General features: G+C 38.5%; 1 long non-coding RNA gene across 1 annotated transcript in view; it reads left to right on the forward strand.

Moving 5' to 3' along the window:
- Window positions 1–25,260, forward strand: part of LOC135322778 (uncharacterized) — a 357,083-nt gene that overhangs the window by 293,048 nt on the left and 38,775 nt on the right. The window lies entirely within an intron of this gene.

Genomic DNA, 25,260 nt, shown 5'->3' on the forward strand with positions numbered 1-25,260 from the left:
TGATGGGTGGAGTGACACTGCTACAGCCACAGGCATTCTTACCTAAAAACGCTTCACCTTATTAAGAAATGTGGGTTTACAGGAGGTAGTTAACTTAAAACAGAATAAAAACTTGAAGAGATGATGACTCAGAAATCTCCTTAGTATGATGAGATGGAAGTTTTTGAAGTCAAGATGGAAATATACTAATAAAAAGCAAGGGGAAATCAGTTTAGAGACCGTGACTATGAAAGCTGCAAATGGTACCAAACACCCCACTTCAGTCAGCCCTGAATGTCCAGCCAGACAAAGAAAGGAGAAAAGGGAACCAGGATGATTAACTTACATCACATTCAGTGCAGTGACAACTGGGGTGAAAAAAATATATACTTCCCCTTTCTCCTTTCCCGTTACCTGATCCCCAAATTAAGTCCTTTGGAAGACTCAGGGTAGTATGTAGAGTCCACACATTGTTCTCCTTTTGCTGCTGTTACTGTAACCACACCATAATTTCCAAAATACTATCCCATATGTGTCTATATTCAACAACTCATTCCCTGGCAAATGGCTACTTAAATCAAGCACAAGATTACCTTTGCCAGGTACCCTACTTGGCTACATCAACTTTTCTTAATTCTAGTATAACGTGAATTAATGTATGGCTTACATTGAAGAGCTATCTGACAGTTAGCATTTGGATATTGTAGACCACTTCCACAGGTATGACTCAATTGTGACAGTATTTCTCAATGTTGTTAGGCTTAATGAAATTCATGTTACATATTCATGAGTCATCGAGCTGTCTCCGGGCCTCTTGATTAAATTTTTCTTTAACTGGTCCAAACACCAGGATGTCTGTTAAGTATGTTTATCTTCTCTTTATTTAAGCCAGTGTTTCTTATAGTAAAGTATTGCATTTGGAATAGTTCTTTTGACTCTCCAGTGTCTTTTCTCCAAATTACAAACAAATTCCTAATCTTGGCTGGAAAAATTAATTGGAAGGTAAAAGAGGGACTCAAACTAAATAATGTGAGGGCTCTACATTGTTTATACATCTTAGAAAAAGGAATTCCATTAAAATAAGCCTAGTTGAGGGTGACATTTAATCTCAGAACTTTTATTCTATAGACTTCAAGAACCTTGTTCATAAAATAGTGATAAACAGTTGATTAAATCAACTAATTAATGGTCGTTCTTTATTCACTAAGGTTTTGGGCTAGGCAGCAAGATAACAATTGAGTACACCATTACTTTTGTGGACAGGTAGCACATAATTTCGTTTGAAAAACAGAGATATAGGCAATTATTACATGTTAGATTATGATAAATATTAAACAAGGGCATAAGAAGCAAGCCTTGGGGATGCAAAGGGAACAGAAAGGAATTCTGACTGGGAGAATCAGAGGTTACAGAAGTCTTCGTAGAGAATGTGAGATTTAACTGAGTCCTGAAGGCTAAGTTGAATTACTGGATAGGTAGAGGGTAGGGGTGGAGAGTACATTCTACATGGAAGAAAGAGCAGGAGCCAAGCCTCTGATATCTGAAACTACGTGGAATATTTGGGAAATGGCATAGTTTGGGAAAAACAGAAGCTGGTGTTGAGGAAAAACTTAGAAAAATAGTTTGTGGGCAGATTTAAAAGACCTTGACTACCAATGTGAATTGGATGGCCTTTTGATAAACAGCCTTTGGGGGTTTTTAAGCAAAGGACCTCCACAATCAGAACAGAACTTTTAAAAATAGCCAGGGGCAGCATGGTAAGCACACAGGAAAGGGAGGAGGCTATTTTGATTTTTGCCAAAATAAGAAAGCTTTGAGAAATTATTTTTTATTACCAATCATGTATTCCAAAATGGCCCTGAAATTAGGAGGCATCTTACATGCAAACACAAAAAATCCCTTCGGAGGACTGACATTTTCCATGTTCCTGCTAAACCAAAGTGACTGTGTCGTGCTCCCTTGGATGATTGTAATGTTGGAAGTCAGGGGCCTTGGCGTGCCTGTTAGGCCCCAGGCCTGATTTTCACGAGGCCTGTGCAAGAAGAGAGAATTTGCTATTATGTTCAAAAGGTAACTTTTATCAGAAATACTTGCTAATTCTATGTAGACCTGACCTGGGTGAGACCCTGTGACTTGGGAAGAGTGTGTGTAACAGGCATATAATTGCTTTGTTTTCACAATATATCTAAACTTTGCACAAAAAATTTAAGATGACAGGGAATCATTGCCTGGAATCATTGATACTTTTTATCTACACAAGCAAATTCACCAGATGCCTTTCTCAGGCTGCCCTCCTCATCTGCTCCCACATTATCTTCTCATATATATATATATATATATATATATATTTTTTTTTTTAATTATCAGAAGGTTCCTCTTCCCTTCTAAGGAACCCACACAGCATATCCCACAGGGTGTTCTGGGCCCTTTTGTAGGGGAATATGAAAAGGTCAGCATCCTTGGCAGAAAAGAGCTTGCTGGCTTATTTATTTATTTATTTATTTAGCCTTTCTTTTTACCAAATTAAAATGATACACATTTAGTTTAGTTTCAGCTTTATGAATGGACAAGACAATTAACCCTGGCATCAGAGGCTCGCGTGACTTTATCATCCTGTGTTCTCCATTTTGCACATGGTGATCTAGTGAGTCTTCATTTCATATTTGCATACACAGTCCATTCACTTCACGCCCTTGATCATGGGGTTTTCTGCCTACAACATCTCCTCCCTAATATTGCCTTCTATGTAAAATGCATCCATCATTTAGTCTCTGCTCATTTCCACCTCTTTTAGGAAACCTCTCCTGACCCCCTGAATCCCAGGGGATCCTCCTCTAACCCTCTGTCTTAAACAGGATGGCATTTACAGCCTCTACCAAACAAATAAGCATTTTATAACATATTTATTTGTTGAGTGTTCCCTCTGCCTGATTTTTATTAAGAATTCTGTCAGCTTCCCAGGAGGAAGCCATGCCTTATGATTTAACTGCATTGCCCACAGCATTGAGCACAGGCCTTGACAAACAGAAGAGACTGAATTAATATTTTTGGCAGATTAATTAAATTTCATATCAAAAATCATTGTTTCCACTTTATGTTACAACATAAGTTCTTCCCCAAATAGTAGAAGCTGTGTAAGCCAGATCTATAAAACGATTTTTAATCAAAACCAACAATATGTATATTCTAACTGAGCCAACAGGGGGAAAAATGACTTAGTAATTTTACTACTCCCCTACAATAGATCAATCAAAAGTTTTGCATGAGACCAAAATATGAATAAGTCTGCAGAGGAGAATGTAACGTGGGAGGTTGGTGACTGACACATGTGCTGCATTTGTGCTTTTTAATTCTGAAAGAATGAATTCATTTCTCTTTCCCACGTACATCTTTTACATTAAGTCAGATGTTTTCTTGGACTGGCAAGTGTTAACAAGGATATTTTCCACCAGCTCCAGGTGTGTGCATCTGTGCTACACGTAGTCTCCAAACTCAGGTTGGATTAGTACCTCTTGGAAAATCACACCATTGAGAGGAAGATCAATAACATGCATGATTTAGGGAGCCAGGAAATTGGAAACTGATAGTCCCTTTTAAGACTGAACCACATCAGTGACACAGAGATGCTGATATCTAGTTCAGCGTTCCTAACTCTCATCCCCAGGGACCTGACCCCTGTCCTTGATACAAAGTAAAAGAAAAACCATTATTCACATATAGTGATAGAATAATGAGCATAAGCCTTACTACATATCATTTAATCTTCACTTTAACTCCTGAAGGCAGTCACTAAAAACACATACACAAAGATATCCAAAATATTACAGGAAAAAAAACACTACAGAAAAATAAAAATGAAATGTCAGAAATATTCAAGTAACCCATAGGAAAGCAGGTAAAAGAAAACAGAGAAGGAAAAAATAGAGGGGACAAACAGAAAAACAAGAAATATAATGTCAGACATACCAGTAATCACATAAAATGTAAATGATTTCTATACACCAGCTAAAATACAAATACTGGAATATTGGGGAAGAAAATGACCCAACTGGATGATGTATATAAGAAATTCTCCTCGAATATAACAATATAGGCAGGTTGAAAGTACAATGATGTAGAAAGATATGTCAGGCTTATATTTTAGAAAGATAGTTTCATGGATAATTTCCCTAAATCATAAGTGGGCAAGTAGTAGTATTACTCCCGTGAGGATTGAAAAAATAACCAAATATTTTCTGAATTTGATTTAGATCACCATCCCTAGAGAAAGCTTCCGTGGAGAAGCAGCCATCCCCATTCAGATGTCCTTTGTCATAAGCATATCCGTCTTTGGCATTTACATCTCTGGAAGTGACTAATAACCTGTGTATCATTTAAAAGGATCAAGTTGAGAGGCTTGTAAATGATGAGAAATAGGGTAGATTTGAAGGAAAGATTGTGCACAGGGAAAGCCATGTTGGAACCGTCTAGAGAATGAATCAAGAACAAGAGAATCCACGTTCTACATTTTCCAAAAGCTGACTCCAGTGGCCTCAGCTTGGGTGGCATATTCTTGCTTGTAACAATATTAATTTGGTCAGCAGAATTTAAAATATTCTCACTCTGTCATGCCTCTTGAAAGCAAATGATGGTAAAGATGGTATGAATGTGAAAAGGTCGATATCTAGCTATTTGCCTTTACATTTTCCTCCCTATTAAGGGAGAAAAGTTTTAATAGTTGATAAATATGTTCAGAAACATTTCTCAGGTTCAGAAAATTACATATCTTTCCTATTTGAACTTGGCTTAATATTTCCAGCATCACTATATTACTAACATCTCTACAAAATGTATGAGTCTGCTAATCCAAAAAAAGGGTTAGCACCATTGACATTTTGAGCCTAATCCTTGGTTGTGACACTGTCTCATTCATCCCAGGATGCTTTGCTAAGCAGTATCCTTTGTCCCTAACCTTTAGTTGCCGCCATTACCCTCTGCCAGTTGTGACAGTCATAAATATCTTCAGTTATTTCCAGATGTCTCTTGGGGGACAAAATTCCCCCTGGTTGAAGATCAATCTACCTGAGAGGCTGAAAAGCCTTCACTAGTACTGAAGTATGGAGAATTGGGTTAGAAGATTTGACCTGAAGAAATGGCTTCATGAGAACAGTGATCTTTCTTCCTCCCACATTGCTTTACCTCCTGACCCTTTCAGTAGTGCTTGGTAGCACATAAGTGTTCAATACATACTTGCTGATTGAACAAATGACCCCCCTGAGAAAAGATGTTGGAGGAAAGGCTTAGACAGAGACAACAACAAGCAGCTGTTGCTCATGAATTCCTTTCAAAGTTCTGAGTAGATAAGTACTTAAAAGAAAATTAGACACAGAGACAATTAGATTATGAAGTCAGGTTGATGAAGACATCTTCAGATGACGTTTCCAGAGAGGAGGGTTGAACTGACCTTTGAAAGTTGAGTTAACTCCTTCACACACTCCTTCACATCCATAGATTGCCGTGAATAGGGGATGTGGCTAGTTCCTCACACCTGAAAGACTCTAGGATTGTAATCTGAATGCTGAAGAATTTTGGGGATGATGTGGGCAATCTAATGAGACAGCTTTCTTAGAGAGGTTCCACCATGGATGGTCCTTATACCAGCCAATATTTAATGATAAATTAAAGGAGACAAGATGTCCAAAATATAAGAAGAGTAATTTTTTAAAAAGTCTACCTTCATTTGAGGTTCATCTGTGTATCTGGCTTATTCAAGACAAAGGGGCCTTCAGTAATTCTTTCCTTAAAAAATAAAAACATCTTAATTATCTTTTTAAATGAATTACTTGTTCCTCAGAAATCATTCCTAATCATAGACTCCTCCATTCATGGCATACAGTTTTTGGAGAAATGCCCTTCTAGTGATTTTAAATAAATATTATTAGCCCAGAGATGATCTAATACAAGATTTGGAAATTAGAAATCATCTTCTACTTGTCCAAGCCACTATGCTGAATCAGATTAACTCTGTGAAATACCCAGACAAAAATCTAGCATAAAATAATGTGCTAAACCAAAGTTTGTTTATCCATCCAGTATTTATTGCTGCCACAGTCTGTGCCAGGCACTACCCTAGGTGTTTGGAATACATCAGTAAACAAAGCAGACCACGAATCTTGCCTTGCTTATATTCTAGTGAAGAAAGCAAACAATAACAAAAATCATAATAAGTCAGTGATTTATATATATGTTAGAGAGTAATAACTCTTCGGAGAGAAAGGAAAAACCATACAGGAGAAAATATTTTTTCAAAAGAGCCTCACTGTGAGTGAGAAGAGAAATTATAAAAGGGTGGCCTGGAAAGAACTCATGCAGAAGTGGGTATCTGGGCAAAGATGCAGCAGTGAAACAATTACCATGGGACACTGTGGTCACAGAACATTCCTGAAGGAAGAACCACCAGTGCCAGTCCCTGAGGGGCGTGTGTGCGTGCATGGTCGGTGTGCAGTAAGGAGGCCATTGTGGCTGGAGCGGAGTCAGGAAGAGCAAAAGGAGCTGGAGATAAAACCATATAGGTATGCAGCAGAGGAGGCAGCCCATCTCAGGTCTGGAGGACATAAAAAGAACCTGGACTTTCTCCAGCAAAATTTGGGAGTCGTTGAATGATTTTGAGCAGAGGTGCCACATTGACTTGATTCAAACTGGGAGAGTCACTTGGCTTCTGTGTTGAGGAAAGACAGGATTTAGGGGGTGAGCACAGAAGCAAGAAGACTACTGAAAAGACAGTTGTAGTGATCCAGGAAAGAGATAGTGATGGAGCCTGTTCTTGTGATGGGATCTATTGTTTTCCTGTGGGAGATGGTGAGAATGAGGGCAGTATGTTCGTAGGAGTAGTGGTCTCTTGGAGAACTGATTCGTCATAAGAGGGCCATCTGAGTCTGGTGAGTAGGTCTTTTTCAGGGAGTAAGGAGGGCTCTGTGGGCTGAAAAATCTTGCTCAGACTATGGATCATGTCATACTTCTTCCTCATGCATTGGTGCTTCCTATTTCAAGTTAGCATGAACAAAAACCAAAATCAACAAATAAATAATTTTCACATTTATGAAGTGTTTACTGTGTTCTAGGCACTGCTTTAAACTTTATTTCTCATAAGCCTACATGGTGGGTACTATAACTATATACATTTACAGATGAAAAAATGGAACTGAAGCACAGAAGGGCTGAGTGTCTTGCTCATGGTAATACAGCTAGAAAGGATGGAGATGAAATTAATACACAGGTTGTCCGATTCAGAGGCCCTCTAAATCACTGCCTCTTACATAAAGTAATTTTTCTAAAGTGCAAATGATTATCAAATGACAAATAAAGGCAATGTTTCTAAACTAGATGAAGAATAGCAGGATAAGACAGCAACATAAAATTCTATATGGTGGTTCAAGTGAATAAATGAAGGAAGTAAAATGATTTTATTTAGGAAGGGAGAAGATGCTAAAAGCCTGGGCCGCAGACTGAGCGGTGAAGTTCTTGGGTCCACACATCAGAGAAGAGAGAGCCTTGGGCATCATCGAGCAGAGAAACAAGGAGGTGTGCTGTAGCTGGGTGAAAGCGGGCATAGGTCTCCCCAGGGCTGCTGTCATCATCCAGCACAGCTCACACCCAGTAGCTCCACAGTAACACAAACGCTCCTTTTGCCAGAGTATAAAAGGGATGCAAGATTTTTACTTGCATTTAATTATCTCCTACTATATGCCAGACACTTTGCTAGGTGCTGGGGATATAAATATGGCCTTACTAGAGCCCTCATCTCAAGAAACTTCAGAGACTGTTACCTCGTATTACCTGTTGATGCTACAATTTGAAAATCAGTATTTTTTGAAAGGTGGGAGATCTCGTGTGTGTACCCTTTCCTTTCTCTGGCCCAGTATGAGAGTGAACAGGTTCTGGCTTCTTTGATAATCCATGTCCTAACATCCTATGATGGAAAATATGACTGCTTGGGTCCAGGTATTAGAGCAACATTTCCAAATTTCCTTGAGCCCTTGATAAGGCACACTAGTCTCCAACCACTCAGCTCCCAAAAGGACGTGCCCTCTACTGCTCAGTTCTTCTTTGAATCCTTCTTACCAAAATCTTCCCATCTGTTTTTGTGACCACTGTCATCAATAAAAATCTGAGCAGAGTGGTCTCTGTGGAAGAACAGAGTATACAGAGGGAAAACAAGAGGCCAAGAGCAGAACTTTGTTGGATGTCCATTTTTAATGCAATGGGAAGAGTGGGCTCTAGAAGCATCAATAATATATGAAGGAGAATTAGTGACAATACACCTCCATAGAAACCAAAATCCTGAACGTGTAAAGATTTATGTTAGACTAGGACTTGCTTTCATTTAATAAGTGGTTTTCTTTTTACTTTAATTTACTACACTTGAAGTTTTCCAGACTCTGGAGGGTCTGGGGGTTAATTGATAATTTGGTTCAGTTTCAGATTCAACTCATATCTATATAAAACATCTATTATAGTCCAAGCACTTTTTCATGCTTTCTAAATACTCTCCTAAAGCTATGCTTTATTTGAAATGAGATCTGAATTTTACATTTTTCAGCTCTCTTATGTGTGTCCTACTCCTTGACCTACCATCTCCACCTACCCACCTACCTCACCTACCTACCTTCCAAGAGCGTAAGGATCTGCTGAAACCACGGGGAGCTAGACATGAAGTCAAGACCCCATATTTTCACACTAACTGCCTTCAGTAGGGTAGCCATATCTCCATTTCACTTGTAAGTGGATTTCCAAAGTCTTTGCTTCTCCCATTATCACACAGATTTACAGATGGAGATGAGAGTTCAAGGTGACATTGGGCAAAGCACTGTTGTGCTTACTTTTACACTAAAGGCCATTTCACCAGAGGACTAATAATTAAAGGTACACCAGCACTAATGACAGCAGTAGGCAATAGAAAAGATCCCTCTGTCCTGTCTCGGCTTCTCTCTGGGAAAAACAGAAGTATGAATGTTGCTTAAGGCACTTAGATAAATATCTCCAGTTTGCACGGCTTTAGAATTTGAAGCCTCTGTGGAGAAATTTGGAGAAATGATAACTTGACTGGAGTTGCTCATAAATGTGCTATAAGTGAACTATGAAAAAATTTTTTCTTTCTCCTTTGAAAATGTGATACTCTTTATCCATTTAGTATCTCAGTGCAGAGCATCTTTATCATTAGATTTACTTTCTTGGCCAAGAAATTGAAGCCTCTGGAGGTTTGCTGGGGATTACCATTCCCAGCTGTACCAGATGAGGGATTACACAGTTGAGCTTTTAATTCTTACTTCTGGGCAAAGGTATCAGAGGTTATGTTTCCTTTTTAAATCAGACAAAGAATCCCCTGTCACATCCTCTTGAGTTGCCAGTTTCAGCTACCATAAAACACCTGTGGGAATGCCTTCCCTAATCTGAGTGTATTCTTACAGAGTGTTAAAAGAATAAATAGTTGTCCAGGAACTTGAACAACATCCAGCCATTTGAGATGAAAGCTATGTTTTATTCTGGCTCGCTTGTGATTCAATTTTCATGTAAGCCAATGGCCACAGTTAATGAAAAGGCAAATATCATCTTTCACGTCATTCACAAATCAAGCAGAAGCAAGGAAATGACATACATAAAAGATTAGTGAATAAACTTGATCATAGAAAACAAGAGAAAACGAATGATACTAAAGCCTGATTCTTTGAAAAAAACCCATAAAATTAATGAAACTCTAGTCAGATATATCAGGGGAAAATAGAGAGGTGACACAAATGACCAATATCAGGAATAAAAGAGGACATATTACCTTGGATCCTCCCGGTATTTAAAAGTACATTAAGAAGATTTACAAATAATTTTATGTTTATACATTCAATAATTTAGAAGAAACGGACAAATTTCTTGATAAAAATGAGTCATAATCTGTTTCAGGAAATAAGAGGGAACACATCCCAACATCTCTTATGAGGCCAGCATTACCCACCGTGCCAATACTGGACAAAAATATTTTAAGAAGAGAAAACTGTAGAACATACCACCTGAACATAGGTACATAAACCCTTAACAAAATATTAACAAATTGAATCTAGAAAAACACAAAAAATATTATATCACGACCCAAGTGGGGTTTATCCCAGGAATGCAAATTGGTTGTGTTCAAAATCAGTTGATGTGTTTTGCATATTAATAGACTGAAAATAAATTTGACAACTCAAAGTAAACACATTGTATAAAATTCAATATCCATTGATGATTTTTTAAAAATCTCTCAGAAAACTCAGAATAGAAGGAAACTCCTCCAACCTGATAAAGAATGTTTATGAAAACCTATAGGTAAAATCATACTTAATTATAAAAGCTGAATAATTTTCTCCATAATATTATTAAGGAAGAAAGCAAGAATGCCTCCTGTCACCATTGAGCTGGATGTTTTGGCTATTGCAGTAAGGCAAGAAACAAAAATTTTAAAAAGGCCTTCATCCTACAAGGGAAAATGTAAACTGTCTTTATAGATAATATGATCATGTACATAGAAAAGCCCCCCAAAATATACAAAACAAAGCTACTTGAAATAGTAAGTGATTTTGGCAAGGTTTCAGGATTCAAGGTCAGTACACAAAATCCATAGTATTTTTGTAGACAAGCAAAGAACAGGGGAAATTGAAATTTTCAAAATAATCCCATTTATTATAGTATCCAAAACCATAATATACTTAGGAATAAATCTGACAAAAGATGTCCAAGATTTGTAGGGTGAAGACTACAAAACAGGTGAATTTTAAGGAAAGCTATACAAATGGAGAGGTACTTATGGGTTAAAGACATATATTGTTAATATGTCAAGTCTCCCTGAATTGATCTAAAGATTCAACACAGTCCCAATCAAAATCTCAGCAGGCTTTTTTTTTTTTCTTAATGACAAGCTTATTCTAAAATTTATAAAGAGGGGGACAGGAATAGCTCAGTGAAAGATTGCATTAGCATGCATGAGGTCCTGGGTTCAATCCCCAGTACCTCCACTTTAAAAACTTAATTAATTAATTAATTAAAATTTATGAAAAAAATGCAAAACACTAGAATAGCTGAAACAACTCTGAAAAAGAAAGAAGCTAGAGGACTTGCACTATCTGATTGAAAAACTTACTGTAAAGCTGTATTAATCAGTGTGGCATTGATATAAAAATATACAAATAGATCAATGGAACAAAATAGAAAGTCCAGAAATACACGGATAAATATGTGTTCAGTTAATTTTTGACAGATGTCCCAAGGCAATTCAACTGTGAAAGGATAATCCTTTTAACAAATTGTGCTGAAATAACTGGATTATCCATACACAATCCTCAACCCTTACCTCTAACAGTATTACAAAAAATAACCCAGATCATAGCTCCAAATACAAAAGTGACAAGTACCCAACTCCAGAAGAAAACATAGGAGGAAATCTTAATGGCTGTTCTTGGTAATAATTTCTTAAATATGATGTGAAAAACACAACCTATAAAACAAAAGATCAGTAAATTAGATCTTACCAACATTTTAAAAAAATTGTTCTTTAGAAGACAAGTTTAATAAAATGAAAAGTCAAGTCATATACTTTGAAAAATATTTGCAAAGCATCTATTTGACAAAGGGCTTAACATTTCAAGTATATGAAGAATTCTTGTAACTTGAAATAAGCCAATAAATAATCCGATACAAAGTGGGCAAAAGATTTATGTCCATATATTACCAGAAGTTGATTTTGGGGTGTGATGTGAAGTAGGGGTCAGGATATTTTTATGATCTTGGGATGGGGAAGATATCACATCAGAATAGAAAAAGCACTAATACTAAAGGAAAAGTTTGATAAATTGTATTCTATGCAAGAACTTCTTATCAAAATAATAATTCTTATTAATAGAATGAAAAGTCGAAACATGGAGTAGGAAAAAACAGTTTCAGTACATAAAGCTAGAAGATAACATGTTTCCAGAACACATAAAGAACTCCTACATCTCAATAATTAAAAAAAAAACCCAGCTCATTAGAAAAACAGGCAATAGAGTGGAACAGGCACTTTCCAAAACAGAACATCCAAATAGTCAACAGGATTATGGAAAGCTGCTCAGACTTGCAAGTGATTATGGAAATAGAACTTAGAACTTAAAATCACAATGATTTGCTACACACCGGAATGACTAGAATGAAAAACTAACAATACCAAATATTGCCAGTACACAAATTAGAACTCTCATATGCTATGAGCTTCTAAGTGTTGGACAGTATTCACTAAAGCTGCCCTGTCCCCGAGTGATTCCATTCCTAGAAAGATGTACATATGTTCCTACAAGTGTATGTACATATGTTCACTAAGTTATATAAACTAATGTTCGTAGCAGGCTTATCCTTAATAACACTAATATAAAAACAACCTAAATATAATGGTAAATACGTAATGATACAATTATATAATAGCATATTATGTGGCAATGGGAATGAATGGTTTATTGGTATATGCATGGATAATTTCACTAAAATAATACATATTGAGTGAAAGAAGACAGTAATGCATGCTACATAATTCAATTTATATAAAGCTTAAAAGCAATCAGAAATAATGGTGCTAGAAGACAGGACAGTGTGTGCTTTTGTCGGGGGAGAATCATGACTGAGCAAGGACACACGGGTTGTCTGAAGTGCTGCTAACATTCCACTTCTTGTGGTAGCGGGTGCCAGTTACATGTGTGTATTCACTTTTCAAATATTCATCAAGCTGACCATTTACAATTTGAGCACTTTTCTACATACAGACGCTGTCTGGAAAAGACTGACCTTTAGGCGATGTCAGGGGAGCAGGAGGAAAAATGGAGATCCCGCAGTCATCGACCTGTTGTTTCCATTCTGGTATGAAAGGCACTACGTTATTAGTTTAGGTCCACCATCACCCCTGATCCTTGAAAAGTTTCAGGATTTCTTTTCCCTTCAGCTTCAGTGTGAACCGGTAAATTCATCTTGTTTGGTTTTTAATAATGCACACTGAGAATTTGTTCCTGAATCTGGTCCTCTGTGCTACCCTCAGGTCCCAGGTTCCAGATCCCTGCCTGCAGGATCCTGAGACTGTCCCTTGATAGTTCTTAGGTTCCATCCATCCCCCAGTGGTCTCCACGGTGTACCTCTAAGATCCAGGTTTACTTTCCTCTTTCTCCCTCTCAACCCCAACCTGGGGTTCTTTCTCTGGGGAGAAAATGAAACCTTTATTCTCTCCTGCTGCCTGCTTTATTCTCTTAGGTGGAATTCCTTCTTTCTCTAGCACAGTCCCTTCAGGACCCAGGGATGAATCATAATTCTTAAACATTGATAAATGTTTGCTGAAAGAGTATGCACCTGGTCTTTTCTCCTGAAGGGAATTTTTGATCAGGGTGGAATTGCTATATGGCTCAACATTATTTCTGTCTTGTTTTGTTTTTCAGAAAAAGCGATGGGGATGTGGAAAATATTTATTGTTCAAATATGTAATATGAAGGGTTTTTTTTTTCCTACCTGCTGTTAATGTGAATATAGATCAGTTTATATGAAGGTATTATTGCTCTCAGCCCTAGCAGGGAATCTAACCTTCTGAGCAAAGCATATTGATACATAAATATCAATGCATCCTAAAACTCCTAAAATATGGATACTGCTCAGATAAGCTCAGAATGTAAAAGGCACTTTCTTTTCTTTCTCTCCCCCTCTCCCCTTCTTCCTGCCTTTCCCCCGTCCTATTTCTTCATTTTATTTCCCTTTTTTTCTTTCTTCTTTCCTGCTGTCTAAGCAGTCCAATGTCTAATATAAACCTATCTATATGTCTGATTGAACCAAAGAATCAAGTAGACAAAGATGAATGTGAGCAATAGTCATGTTTACAAGCAGTTTCTTATTTCATTTTGATTTGAGACCTGGGGCCCTGGAATTAAATTGTGAAGAAAAATGTTCTGTTTTAGTACTTGGATTGGAGAAGGGGAAATTCAATTCAATTATCTTAAGAATCCATTAGCTAATGAATAATTTTATCAGTGTTCCCAGAAAAGTTTGGCTCAAATGCTTTGGTGGGAAACTGCTCAGTTTGAAAGAGACCAACAAGGGGATGCCCTAGGAAGGATGTAACACACAGAAACTTTCATTGTTAAGTCAGAGTATATCCTTTGATAGAGGTCAAACAGCTGAGAGCTGGGCTGAAGAAAATGCAGCCCTGAATTCATCTGTCTGAGAACAAGGCTTCTGAATTTGTAATTCTTTTCCTTGAAAGGTGAGTGGGTGATTGAATTCATTGAGGACTCATACAAGTTACATGCTTTGTGAATAAGGAATTGATTGAAAAGAATGGCCTATTTATTGAATCTATAAATGCCTGCTTCTCTCATTTGTGTCTTAAAGCTCAATCATCTGCATTGTAAATCCAGAAGGGCAAATTCACAGGTGCATATAATTGAGGGCGTACATCAAATATTCCTTCCTCACAGACGCTTTCCTTGACCCTGTAGGGAATGCAGTCCCTCCCTAGTTGCCATTCGACCTTATTGCCCTATTTTTTTTCTGTGTATTGTCTGTCTACCTTCACCAGAAAGCAAGTCCGTTCTGTTTTGGAGGCAGAAACTCAGTTTGTCTTGTATCTTTACAACCTATAACAGAGTCCAGAACGCACAAATTACTTGTTGTTTAATTGACTGTTTAACATACTAATTGCCAAATCTAGTCACAGAAGATGCACTTTTAAATCTCCTAGCACTAAGAACAGATGCAGTCATGTAGGAATATTCCCACAAAAATGTGTAGATGACTGAGTGAGTGAATGAGCACAGGTGCGTGACCAGTCTGAAAACTCAGCTATGGGCTGAAAGTAAAAGAGAATGGTTCTGAGCTTTCTATAAAGTGACAATGACATGTTTCAGAGACACTTCAATTTTCCATCACACTTTGGATACCTGAGGTTATAGACCAAAGAGTGACAATAATTCAAAGTATCAGCAGTTCCTGGAAGCAGCTCACTCATCTGCATCTTCTCTAACTGAATGTGTACAAAGTACCTCTTTTCTACAGACCCTTTTAGGTTGCATTCAACTATACACTTCATCTGGCCTCAAAATTTCTAAACAATTAACACATTTTTACCAACATCATCTCAGTCACCAGAAACCATTATTGAGCTCTTCTATGCGATAGACACAGGCACTGAGATGGATGTGAGGAGAATTTGCATTGTGGTAGGCGGGATAATGCTCCCCCAGTTCCTAATTCTAGAACCTATTCCGCCTTACATGGCGAAAGGGACTTTGGAGATGTGATGAAATTCAGCATTGAGGCGGGGATCATCCTGGATTATCCAGGTCAGCTGAATATAATCACAGGGGGCCCCATATGAGAGAGACAGGAGGACCAGAGTCAGAAAAAAGCAGTATGATGACAGAAACAGAGGTTTGGAATGATTTAGGGCCTCAAGCCAAGGAGTGTGGGCAGCTTCTAGAAGCTGAAAGAAGCAAGGAAATGAATTCCACTGTAGAATCTCCAAAAAGAACTAAATCCTATTGATACATTGATTTTAGCCCAGTGAAATTCAGTTTAGACTTCTGAGCATTAGAACTGGGAGATGTGAAATCTATGTTGTTTAAAACCACTGAGCTTGTAGGAATTTGTTACAGAAGCAATAGAAAACTAAAACCAACCAATGAGCATGATGTGGGGCCTCCCCTCACAGAGCTTATAGGACAGTTGATTCTTGACTTTCCATATGGAGTTAGTTGTCCAGTCCCACACATCCCTGCATCCTCCCTTCATACTATCTGCGGCGTGCACCACAACCTTTACATTCTCACCCAGGCCCTCACTCTTCATTCCCAGTCAGTGTTTTTATCATTTCGTAATATAGCTGATGTAGCAACCTCCTGATGATTCTCCCTGTTTATGATCCTTTCATCCTCCAAGGACCAACTAGATTAATTTTCTTACCTCTCAAATTGTCAGTGTATCATAACCATTATCCAATGCATCAGCCTTGCTTGGAAACTTTCAGTTCCTCCACATTCCTACCATACACAGGCCATCTTCTGTAGGCTAGCACATTAGTCAAGCCTTTTGTTACATTAACTATCTTTCTAGTTATATTTCTCTCTACCTACTCTTCAAAACTGTATCAAATGTTCTAGAACATTCTGTATCTTCTTATTTCTGCATCTTTTTCATGCTACCTCTGTTGCCTAAAATCTTCTAACAATATCTATTAGAATGTTATCTGTCCGTCAAAGTCCAGGCCAAAAACAACTATGTTCTCCTACAGAGGACACCATTGTCACATTAACTAAATCTTTCTCTCCCTCTTCATGCTTCCTTCTTCCGCTCCCTCCCTTCCTTCTTTGAACTCTTGCATTTATCCATTCATCCATTCATTCAAATATTTTCTTTAGAGAACACTTCTGTGTGCCATCTACCTTGCTAGTGACAGAAGAGGTACACCAAGAGAGGTAATGTCTCCTTCACATACCTTGAGTTCAGTGACGGAAGCAAATATAGAACCACATAATCAATCTCGAAATAGTAACTGGGCTAAGAGGCTCAAAGGCAAAATACACAACCGAACTAACTAACCTACTAGGAAGGCCAGGGAAGGCTTTCCTGACTGATCTGAGATCTCGGTGCTGATGAGGATTGAGGTGAGGGTGAGGACAGGGAATAATCTAGGCAGAGGGAACAGCCTGTACATAGGTCTGGCAGCAAAAATGAGCACAAAGTGCCTGAGGAAATGCAAGAAAGTGGGTGCAGCTGGAAGAAAGCCTGGTGCTGGAGAAACAGGGAGAACCAAATTTTATGGGATATCTAGGGCATGTCATGGGTTTTCATGTTTATCATAAGATGAACTGTTGAAGTATTTTAAGCAGAAAGGTGAAATAATCAAATTGGCCATTCAGAAAGATTACTCTGAGTGCAGGGTGAGAATCAGTTGTAAATGATAACAAGAGTGGATGCAACTGATCTGTTGAAGTAGCCCAGGCACGAGCTGATGGTAGCTTGGACTCAAGGGGTGATGGTGATGGTGGAAGTGGAGAGAGGCAAACAGATTTGAGACCAATTTAGGAGGTAATATCAATAGGACATAATACAGGACTGTATTTGCAGTAATTGAGAAAAGATAAGGTGCCTCCTGGAATCTGGCTTCAATAATAGAATAGAAGGTAGTAGAACCAGTGGAAGAGGACCGGGTTTGGACTGGGGGAATGTTCTTACACACGAATCGCCAGAATGATTTCATGTGATATCTTTCATAGTCAACCTTATGTTGTCACTTTAGTATCTGCAGCATCCCCACCATCTAGTAGACCCTATACAGTGCCTAACTGTATAACTCATACGTGGTAGAGACTCCATGAAATATTGATTAAATTAATGAATTCACGAAAATGTTAGTAAACCCTTGCCGCACTTGCAAAGGCAGATGAGATCAGTGCTACAGGGACTCACAAACAGTATAAGAAATAAATAAACAGATTATTCCCCTGTATCTTTAATTTTTGTGCAATACCAGAGGATCAGATTGTAGGTATTTATTTCAAATAATTAAAGTGGTTAATCTGTTTGTTTACCATCTTCAGGGTTTCTAATCACTGACAGTTGTTATTCAAATAGGTCATCTCAGCAGCCAAGCTGCAGTGTAAATCCCCAGAGCTAAAGTTTTATAGTGTATGGTGTATTTGGCTCCTAGAACTTTTGCTCCAAACCAAAGATATTTTCTAGGAAGTTTATCTCCCAGCTGACCAACTTGTTCCACCGTTAGTTTGAGGGCACTCGTGGCTTCTTGGTAACAAGGTGTCGTCCTATGTGTTTCTTTCACGCACTGAAATCGACAAGCAGCTTGATTAAGGGAGGAAAGCTCTGGTCTAAGAGCAGCGACTCCTAATCCATTGTCCTGGCTTTGCCACTATTGAGTTCTATAACCTATATTAAGTCACTTAGGTTCTTTGATCTTCAGTTTTTCTCATATATGCATGGGAATTACTTCCAATTTCAAGGGACTGTTAAAAGTAAAGGACCTACAAAAAGCCAAGGAAATGTATATTTGCGAACAGTATGCTAGGTTGCTCTGTATGTTAGAGGTTTCAGTTCATACATGTTTCAGGCTTGGTTTTGTGGAAAGAATTTAGATTTGCATCTAATGACGTCGTTGCAGTTGTATGAAACTTGGTATCATTGCAACGAAGATGATGCCGACTTGAGGAGCAGGCAAGTAAAAAAAAATTTATTAGCTCTGTATGCTCTGCTGGGAGGACACACACACCCACTCCATTCAGAAAACGAAGGAAACACCAGTCCTCAAATGCTCTGGGATCCAAATAGGTAACTGATCTCAAATGAGAAAGGCACCAAAAATATGCTGCAACATGCAAACAAAATGGTGTTATGCTGATATAATAGCAATAGCAGTAATAATAATAATAACAAACTTCTATGGCATTGACCATGCAGTAGGAATAATCTGGAGCACTCTGCACGCATGGCTGTATCCATTCCCCATAACAGCCTGATGTGATAAGTGCTATTGGTATCTTCATTTCACAGACGAGGAAACTGAGGTACAGGGACGGTAACCTGCCCAAGGTCACAGAGTTAGTAGCAGAGTTGGAGTTCCACGCTCTGAACCACTCCGTGCCTCTCAAGGGAGGCATGCCATCTCAGATCCCTGAAACGAATCCTGCCCTAATTCCTACCATGATTCTGAGAATAGAGTTTGTGTGACGAAATCAGAATTCTTATTTCCTATATGACATGATGCCATGTCATGAGTTCTTAATTGCCAGACAGTTTTTGTACTAATGAGGCATTTGTTTCCTATTGACGGAAATAGAAATAAAACCTTAGATAAGGCTAATCATCTTGAGTTTTGCTATAAACAACAAAATAAATATGATTGGCGTGATTTAGAAGATGCAGAGATGTGTCTTTTAACAATACTATAGAAAAAGGAGAAAACAGGTGAAATCTGAAAAAAACAGTTTAAACTCCAAACTCTACTTATATCAGCTATTCGTTTTATCTAGAATACATCGTCTCTCCTTTTCCTCCTGGTCCTCATTCTCATGAAGATTCATCTCAAGTATTACTTCCTACCAGAGAACCCCGCCTGGCCATGCCTCCGCTCCAGATGGTCTCAGCGCCCCAGGTCCGTGCTCTGTGCCTTCATGGCGTGTGTGCGTCCCTCCGCCACAGCACTTCAACCACTACACAGAGGTGGTTTTTTTGTGTGTCTCATCTTCTACATTTTAAAGCTCTTGAGAAACAGCATCCTTCTCTTCATAAAGTCAGCATTTAGCATGGAACTGGGATCTCAGTGTATGTGTGTAGGATGAATGCCCACAAAGGTTTTATTATTGCTTTTCATCACAGGTTTTATGTAAGAACCATCAGTCTCTTCCATGGAGGGTAGTTGATGAAAGGGATCAATGATGAAATGATAACTGGCTAGTTCTCTGGTTGTAGCAGATGCGATGTTGTCAGGGACAGGGAGGGAGAGTGGCAGAAGACCAGGGAAGGGGACTGTATTTTACTTCCTCGGTCATTCTGAGCCACCTGTGAAAACAAGAGAGGCGAATCCATGTCCTTGAACCCTTGTAACTTTCTCCTCCCGAGGCTGCTGTGACAGCAGTCGCCACCCACCCCACGCCGGGTGGACTCATTAGCCAGAAAATGCAGCACAGCCAGCTTACTTTCACTATGTATCCTTGTCATCGTTAGCCAGTGTTTTACCCTGGTAACTAGTGAAAACCGCACTTTCCCAAGAGAAATAATAAGCCCTGTGGATGTCATGGGAGAAAGATGTGGGAGAGTTGGGGCTGAGTGGGTGTGACATACACTCTAGCTTTCTTCTGACCACAGTTGTGAGGCTAAGGGAGCTCTTTGAAGTTTAAGATCACAGCACTTCTCAGCAAGAGGTTACTCTCTTCCAGGAAAGGTGGGCAATAGCAGGGGCCTACACAGAGTTGAATTAATATATTTTTAATGCTCTACACAGTGCCTGCACGGAGTAAGCACCTATGTGTGATGAAAGGAAACTTAGGTCTTTGGGAAGAAAAGAGATGAGGAAGAGAAGAAGGTCTGGGGGGTCAACTTAACAAGCATTTAGCCAGACCAAGCCCCGTGTAAGATGGCAGATCCTGTAAAGTTGAGGCTGACTCAAGGCAGCACTTCGGAGGAAGAGGGAATGAGACCTGGCATGCAGAGCTCTGGAGAACATGTCTGTCTGGATGTGAAGAGAGGACGAGAGAAAAGACGTCTTTTCTGAGACTTGGGGTGACATGCACCTAGACTTGGGGGCCATCTCTGATGAAATCTTAGAGATCTGGGTTCTGAGATTAGATTGGAACCGATATCTTGCTACAGCTTTCTCCTCCGTCTTCTATACCCTTTTGTGTTTCTGAAGAACTACGACGTGAAGCCAAAGAACTGTTCTTTCATGTTTTTATAAAAACTGTTCTTCTTTTGGTGGGAGTAGGGGATGACCATCTTTGACTATAAACCCCCAACATGGAGCTTCAACATGAGACTTTTTCCAGGTTGAGGCTTCAGTTTTTCTATGCTTATTTTCAAGACTCACTTTATCAATGTTTGTTCCATAAGATGTTGGTCTCTTAAGATGTTAACTGAAAAAAAGTATCTCTTTCTGTCTTTTTTTCTCTCTATGTCTCTGTCTCTGTCTCTGTCTCTCCCCGCCCCCTCCACACACACGTGCTAACACAAATTTCATGGTCCTGTCCCAGGTCCAAATTATTATTGCTAACTACTTCACAGATTTTTATTATTTCAGGTGAAATATTTATGGAGCCTCTTCTATGCACCTCATAGTATGTTAGATGGCACAGAAATATAATGATATCATATAATCTAGGTGAGAAGAAAAGTAAGTTAAATGCTAATGTACTCTTATACTCATGTGTTTTGCTGCTTTTAATTAACTTTCTTATATGTTACCCCTTTAGGCTCTCAAGCAACTATGTGAGGTTGATGGGAGAGTTACCAGTATTCCCATTTTCAGAATGAGGAAGCTGATGTAGGAAGTTAATAACCAGCCTTTGGTCACACAGTCCATATATGACACGGTCAGGAAGAGAAACCACATCTTCTGAAATTGAATCCACTGTTTTACAATCGCCTCTTTTGTCCTCTGGATGAGAGTAGGCAGAGGAGAATGCTCACCTGATTATGAAGGGATTGTGAATCACAGGACTTGGAACCACACTGTTCTCTTGGGAGAGGAGAGCAGAATGGAGCGTCTGAAAGTGAATGGGGCACAAGGCCAAAATGGGAGAACACTGAGTAGGAATGGAGCTATAAGACTGAAGCATGCTGAGTAGACATGGGAAAGGTACCAGATGGGAAAAAAAGGCAGAATGGATAGCTACTCCTGCCAAGTTGGTACGTGATTTAAGCAGAGTGAATCAGTAATTGAAAGATGGAAGTTTCTTCCAGGAAAAGATTTCACATCTCCGTCCTACCAGTAAGACCCAAGAGGTGCCAACTATTAATTAGATGACTGAGTACATGTAGTTCTATCTAAACCTAGGGCAAGCCAGGCTTAAGAAATAGGAGAAACTTCTCCCTAAATTGATTCAACACAATTCTTTTGAAAATACTAGCATAAGTTGAGAAGCCAATCCTAAAATTTATATAGAAATGTGAAGAATCCATATTATGCAAAACAATTTTGAAAAAAAAAAAAGAATAAAGTTCCAGGACTTTCAACCCCCAATTTGAAAACTTACTGTAAAGCTGCAGTAATCAAAACAGTACTGGCATATAGAGAGACATATCGCTCGATAGAACAAAGTTGAGAGTCCAGAAATAAGCCTTTATAGCTATAGTCAATTGATTTTTGGCAAAAGTGCCAGAGTAATCGTTGGTGCAATAGATACTCCCTTCAACAAATGGTGCTGGGACAATTAGATATATACATACAAAAAGATTAATTTAGACCCTATTTCACACCACACACAAAATTTATCTCAGAAGTGATCATAGATCTAAATATAGGCAATAAATCTACAAGAATTTTAGAAGAAAGAAAAAAAATCTTTATGACATCGGGTTAGGAAAAGATATTCTTGATATGCCACAAAAACATGCGTCTCAAAAGGAAATAAAATTATAATGTGGATTTCATCTCATACTGTTGGATTCTACTCGAGTGCTTCGGTAAGATCCAACAGAGGAATGGTGCACATTAAATGAATAAAACCTGTGTGTGTCAGTAAGCTCACTCTCTACTCTGCTCTGGGCCAATAAACCCATCAATTACCAGTAATTACACCTAGTCATTACAATTACTTGGTAGTAGTCATTGTAGTAGTTTCCTATGGACGCTATAACAAACTGTCACAAAATAGTGGCTTAAAATGACACAAATTTATTATTTTACAGTTCTAGAAGTCAGAAGTCCAAAATTAGTCTCACTGGGCTAATGTAAGGTGTCAGCAGGCTCTAAAGGAAGCTGTAAAGGAGAATCCATTTTCTTGCCTTTCCCAGCTTCTATAGACAACCTGCTTTCCTTGGTTTATGGTCATTCCCTCTATCTTCCAAGCCAGCAGCACAGAATCTTCAGATTCTCTTTCTCTTAAATCTGCTTCTGTCATCAGTGCACTTTTCCTCTCTTACCTCCTGCCTCCCTCTCATCAGGACCCTTGGGATGGCATTAGGTCCACCAAGGAATCCAGAATAATCACCCCATTTCAAGATACTTAATCACATCTCCAAAGTCCCTTTTGTCATGTACAGTAATATTTTACAGGTATCTGGGTTAAGAAGGGACATATTTGGTGGGTTATTATTCAGACTACTATAGTCATTAATAATACCAAAAATTTTAAGTTACCTATGGGAATGACCATTCTTTAGAAGATACAGTGAAACTAAACATAATGACATTTTGACATACAGTTTAATTCTAATAAGATTTTCCATTTAGAAGAAAGTGTGTGTGTGTGTGTGTGAGAGAGAGAGAAAGACTGTCAGATTTCAAAGCTAAGCTGCACTTTTACTTTGAGACGAAGAGACTAAAAATTTCACGAATTGCAAAATACAGACATAAGAATCATGATGCGAACAAACCATCGCATTCCCAGTCCTCAGTGTTTTGAGGAAAAGGGTATACTTTTGGGTAATTGTAGGACACCAGCTGGTGGAATGTTTAGAATGACGTCTTTAATTTTTTTTTTTTTTTTGGTTTTCTTAAACATCTGGTCTCTTCTAGTAGATTTGTATGTCAGAAAATCTTAATTTTCTTTTGAGTTCTGAAATAATTACTCCCGTCATACTTTTGCCATTTCTTTTGATTTTCCAGCTAACTTCTGAGATTATTTTAAATCCCAGTGCTAGATTTTGTGACTAATGTAGTAGTATGAAAACGTATTGATCACATTTCTCCTATGTTAACAATTGTACAGTAGTACCCTCATGTACAGAATAGGACTTACCCCAGGAGAGTGCGCTGTATCATGATTTGAGAAATTTAATATTTTAACAACTGTATCCTGGCATTCCCCTCTGTAATTACAGGTAGTTATTATTATCCAAGGAAAAATATATTCCTCTATTCATTTTTACTTATAGTCTGCTTTTTTCTAAAAAGACTTTAAGAAAGATGTTATTTTTCATTTGAAAATATCTGTCTGGATCAACTTAATTTGATGTAAAAATCGTAATGGCACTTCTAAAGTTTCTTCTTGAAACCGTTCAACTCAGCAGTGAGAGAAGCTTCCAGGACCCTTTAGAGCTGGATTTTGGATTCTGGTGTCTACAGACCATATCAGATGGTAGACTGGAGTTGGCACACTAACAGTAGCTAATATCATGGAGTGCTCTCCTGGATACATGCCCAGGACAGTGTGGACTTCCTCCACTGCCCCTGAAATCTGGTCTGTGTCCAGCTGTGTCCTAGCACACTTAGAGCCTGGAGGGGATATCTTTGGCTAGGATAAGTGCTGATGCCCCCAGCTGGGCAAAACCTGTTCAGCCAAGTGCTGAGAGGTTGACACCCAGGCTGTGTGGTTGGGGGAAACTTCAGTCTCACGTTGAAGTACTTTACAGATATTGTTTTGGTTAATCTTATAACATCCGTACAATGCAGGCATCATATTATCCCGTTTTATAAATGGAGACTCTGAGGCTTATCTGAAAATAATCTCTTTATCTTCTCAATTCCCTTGGCATCTTTTCTGTCCCCAGTTTAATGTATTCTTTAAAAGCATAAGTTTAGGAGTCCATTAGAGTTCAAATTCTAGGGTGAGCACTTACTAGCTGAGTTCTCTTGAGCAAGTTACTTAACTTCTCTGTGCCTCGGTTTCCCCACCTGTAAAACAAAAGGAGTAACCTTGCCTTTCTCAAGATTTATCACAAGATCATCTGAGACAGGGCCTGGAAATTGCTCAGAACAATGCCTGGTACATAGTAGATATTAATTAAAACTCAGTTTTACTTTTATTGCGTTTTCATCTTGTTCTTTGTATTACAGTATTTGGTATGTGATTTTTTTTCTCCTACTGGAAAGTAAGCTCTTCCAAGAAAAGGATGCTGCCTTACTCACTATGACTCCCTTGGAGCACCTAACACAAAACAGGCCCTCAATATGTATTCAATTTGTGATTTACTTATTTATTCACATTACAAAGCACACTTGCTCCCCCTGTTAAATTTATCATCGTCAGAAGAGGTCCAAAATTGTCTTCTTACCACATGGAAACCAAATTAAATACTGTGGTATCTGTTAGGCTGAATAGGAACACTGCACTGTGTGTTGCTGGCTGGTGTGAACCTAGTCCCTGGGAAGAAGGGACTGTTTATCTGGTGACATGGTGACATGCTCTTATTGGCTGCTGGTATTGCTGGTAACCTTTCCTTGCATAATGAACCCTCAGTAATGACATCCAAAGAACCTTTTTTTCCTTAGCTGCTATTTCATTAATTTATATGGAACTCCTTTTTAAAAATCTGCTCTAAGCAAAAGAAAATAAGATTTGGAGAAACTTGCAAAGTAATTAAAGCCTTGTTGCAATAGCTTGGTGCTAGAGGCAGAAAACTTGGGAAATGTTCGGATACACAGATTGCCACATCTGAATGGTATATTCCAAAGAGCCCGTGCAAATTGACTAGTCTATGAAGTTACTGCCAGTTGTTTTCTATGGTCAACAGATAATTAGAAAAGTGTTTTGAGTATTTGAGAGGAATTAAATCCAAGGCTGATCTGTACCCAGAAAATGTTGATCCAGGTAATTGGTTCAGGAAGTC

Source organism: Camelus dromedarius, chromosome 13, assembly GCF_036321535.1.
Source record: "Camelus dromedarius isolate mCamDro1 chromosome 13, mCamDro1.pat, whole genome shotgun sequence".
Classification (NCBI taxonomy): domain Eukaryota; kingdom Metazoa; phylum Chordata; class Mammalia; order Artiodactyla; family Camelidae; genus Camelus; species Camelus dromedarius.